Source organism: Limulus polyphemus, unplaced genomic scaffold, assembly GCF_000517525.1.
Source record: "Limulus polyphemus unplaced genomic scaffold, Limulus_polyphemus-2.1.2 Scaffold80, whole genome shotgun sequence".
Lineage (NCBI taxonomy): Eukaryota > Metazoa > Arthropoda > Merostomata > Xiphosura > Limulidae > Limulus > Limulus polyphemus.
In genome coordinates, this window is record NW_013665690.1 from 373,846 (window position 1) to 378,199 (window position 4,354).

General features: G+C 30.9%; 1 protein-coding gene across 1 annotated transcript in view; it reads right to left on the reverse strand.

Moving 5' to 3' along the window:
- The window catches only part of LOC106467413 (Kv channel-interacting protein 4-like), a 100,888-nt gene that overhangs the window by 21,310 nt on the left and 75,224 nt on the right, over positions 1–4,354 (reverse strand). The gene's annotated exons all lie outside the window — the stretch shown is intronic.

Genomic DNA, 4,354 nt, shown 5'->3' on the forward strand with positions numbered 1-4,354 from the left:
GCAAATATTCGTTATGCATGTATACGAGGTATTGCCATAAATTCTTCAGAAATTTTCATTCCTAAGTACGGGTGTATTTTGTATAGCGAGCTGCGAAAATACAAGGTAAGGAAGAACATACGACGAAACACGTTAAGCCTCGGATATATGTAACTCTCTCGTTTTATTATTATTATATTATTCTTCTGAAGAATAGTTGTTATAAGCCTGAAAGCTTAGTTTAATAAAGATTTTATTGATTATACAACAATAAAAGTTTTGGGTAATTATTTGTCTTCCAGCAGTCGTTAAGAACTGTAAACATTTTTTATTTGTATATGAAAAAAAACAACAACAAAAAACTCCTTTATGTTAAATAAAGCTTATCTTGCCAACGTATTCTATGGACTTGTCAAGCATTCCTGTAAGCACAAGTACAATAACGGTAAATTTCAGTCTAAAAGTTGTTTTAAGAAATTCCAGTTTATCTTTTTTGCTACTGTTTCACAAAAACAAAACAAACGACAACACAAACAAACAACCAAAAAACAACAACAAAAAACGTATGGATCACAAAATTTTAATAACCCGGTATAATTATGATAAATTATTTACAATTGACGCTTTTACAAAACTTTTCTGCTTATTGTAACTCGCTAAATAAAATCTATTAATAATAATCTGATGAAAGATTCACATTAATTCCCCAAGTTCACAGAGATTAATAACAATTTGGCAAAAACAGTTTATAAGCATAATAAAGTGAGTTATTTGTGGGAAGACAGACCAATGTTCTATCGAACAGTAGTGTGTACCCCAAAAATAAATCACTTTATTATGCTTTTAAATCGTTAATTGCCAGCGTATTATTACATTAGCATAATGTGCTTCCTTACTCAAGTATATAAGTATTACCAATGGTAAATTAAGTTTGTATTTTGTTACGTATTATAATTTATCCCGGACGAATCTCCAATTTATTACATAACGTATTATAATTTCGAATTGCCTAAAACTGAGTTATATTATAACTTAGATTTAGTAGTTAAATAAATGCCGATATGTATCCAATTTATCATATTTGCCAACAAGATTGATACACACAGTTTCTTTTTTTTATATAAATATATTTTAATATACAAACAACAATACAATTTACAATAACAGTTATTACAAATAATGCTTTATGTGCAAAAGATATACAAACTTACAAACAATGTAAAGTCTTCCTTCTGGTCTGGTACTTCCTTGATATCTTATCGAGGGTTTGCGATGAGCGAATTAATTTCGAGTTGATTTAGGTACAATTCACTTAACAGGGAGCTACTTAGCTCTGTGTTATTCGCCGGCCAAACCCCGAGTTATTCCCCGCTGAAGTTATATAATGTTTTCGTAAAAATACTAATATTCGATGTGAATCGGCTGAAGTTAAATGGTTTATAATATTTGAAATCTATAAACGTTCCTTGTCAAATATCTGAAGTTCTTGATTAATAAGCGTTATAACAATCATAGTTATAGCTTCGGAAGTTAATAGCACACCAATTATATCAGACCAGTAATATATATTGTATTTTGGCGCGCCGCGTTGGTAATATTTACAGGCGTGGGGAGAATTTCTCGAAATTTCAGCTTACGCAACAATATAAACGCTACACTAATGTTTACGTACACACAGATAGTGTTGATTCTTACACTCGAGAATGTTTTACAATTTTAGTGAATAGGCGGGAATGTAGAAGCCATTTAAGCACCATTATATTAGTTGGAAACGCTTCATTTTATTAAAGTAAACAATATGTATAGTTATAACAATGTTTCCAGTATTATCATTAATGATGATAATTTTTCAAGCCGCTAAAGAGAAAACGGCTACGAATATTTCACTAAAACCTGGACAATAATACTAATGAATGTAGTATTGAGTATGTCATAAGGTAGTTTTAAAATTAATTAACGCGCCTTCGTTTTTTTTGCCCTGAAGAATTTTTTAAAGTCCTTCACTTTCCGCCATTGAAAAAATCTGGTGTTTTACTAATGCGCATTAATTGGAAAATAAGTTGTGCAATTTATAACGCATTAATTGGAAACTTCCATGTTGAGGATTCGTCATTTCTCGAGTTTGCTGTTGTACTTTGTCTGCACGCGGTTATCTGCGGCTATTTCAGTGAGTTTTTTTAACAGTAGACGATTACCATAGTACATTTCTCTACTCTTGTGAGTGCTGATTTATTCCACTAATTTTCGTACTTCGCATGTTAAATGCGTGTGTACACAAAACCTCGGGCTTAAAACTACCTGGCTCAGTAAATATTGGTTGGGTGGAAAAAAAGCCAATGCAGCAGTAAAATATTGAAAAACATGTAACAGTCAACTGTTCTCCATAAATGGACATAAAAAAAAACGCAAGAAACAAGATGATTAAAACTTGTTCATTTAAAAAAGGGAAATAGGGGTCGTCAAAAAAGTTGAGAAACAAGTTGAATAAAAAAATTCAAAAATTAAATTTTTTAGTCTACAACTAGGTACTCAAAAAAAAGTAAACAAACTAAGCTGGAAATAGTGTCTACATTATTTTCTCAAGCTACAACTTCTATTTCGACTCCACTAAACTGATAAGTACTGTAGACATGGAGTCAAAATAGGGATTTGTAGCTTGAGAAAATAACGTAGACACTATTTTCAGCCTAGTTTGTTTAGATTTTTTTTGAGTCCCTAGTTGTAGGCTTGAAAATATAATCTTTATATTTTGATTCAACTTGTTTCTCAGCTTTTTTGACGACCCCTATATTCCCCTTTTTAAATTAACAATTTTCAGTTATCTTGTTCCAATTACTGAATGTATGTGAAGTAAATAACACAGCTGCTGAAACTGATAACTTTCCCAAGCATTAGATTTTAATTTCGCAACTTATGAAAGTTGAAACCAATGCAATAACGGATAAAATATGATAATAAGAAAATATGACAAACAGAAGCAACAGAGGTTGAAGTTAAGCTGACTTTCTCAACTGTGTAGGCCTCAACAAATCAACGAAATTTTAAGGCATCATAGTTAGCAAAATGAACGTGTATAGAACGCCAAACAATAAGACTGTATACTTGATTATATTAAATTTATTGAGTGAAACGTTTCATTGGCTTCTATGTTTAGTCCGTTTTACCTGTATATTCTGTTTTAGCCATTATTATATAAGTTCGAAATATTTCGCTCACAAATGTTTCATCTGAGTGGTTGTATTATTCTAATGTTTGGAAGACGCTAAGCACTGGCAGATTGCGGATATTCAAAAGAGAGGGTACAAATGAAGGGCTTTAGAAGAGTCACCCAACGATGGGAAGAGTCTGAGAAGATGAAGACTTTTTGAAATCTCTTTGAGGACAAATACTGACACTTTTCATTGAATTTTTTGTCCGTTATTCCCACTTACAAATTACCAGTAAGAAGTCAGAATGATCAATATTTTCTGTTAACATCGAGAACATTCCAATAGTCAGTATTTTCTGCTAACATCGAGGACATTCTTATCTTCGTTTGCGGAGTTAATTGCTGTAATCAGTGACTACAGAATCAACGTGTATCAAGTGCCTTGGTCAGCTATTGTTAAGTGTAACTTGGTGTAGGATTAGGAAGTGTGTGAATTGTATTCCAAATGTGTCCATATATATTTACTATTATCATATCGAGATTTACAAAAAAAATAAAATAAAAAAAATCAGTGTTCTAATTTGACCAAGTCGCAGTGCGTAAGTTTATATATCTATTAGGTGAGTAATGACACAATTCAAGTGTTAGTTGCTGGGTGTTAACAAGAGATATCCAATATATCTCACTAAACAGAGGCCAATATCTAGCGCTTCAAAATATTATTCGTAACAATTTTCTTTTGAAAAAATAAGAGTTTAAGACACATACATATAAATAATGAAATGAGTAGGCTGAAAAAACAGTATATAGTTTCGTATAGAACCGATATATGTTCTAGTAATAAAAGTGTTTTGCATAAAATTTCTACTTGTCTCTGCAATAAGAAATGGTCCACGCAATCTGTTTTTTCTCATGGAAAAGTGTTTCATATGAACTGATTAGCTTTGTAATAAAAAAAATTTTCATTTGAAACTTTTATATATTTGTTTGATAAAATAAAGTTATTCGCGTGAATCTTTTGTGTTTTTGGTGAAAATAAGTGTTCCACTTGAAGCTTATATATATATATATATATATATAAGTAAATAAGTAGTACAACGTTAAACTTAATTATTTTATTATAATAATGTTCTGGTAGGATTCTTCTACCTTTTTCTTTTTAAGTAAAATAAAGACGAACCAAGTGGGAGTAGTATTGTTGATAGTAACTTAAAGTGGTAGTTGCAG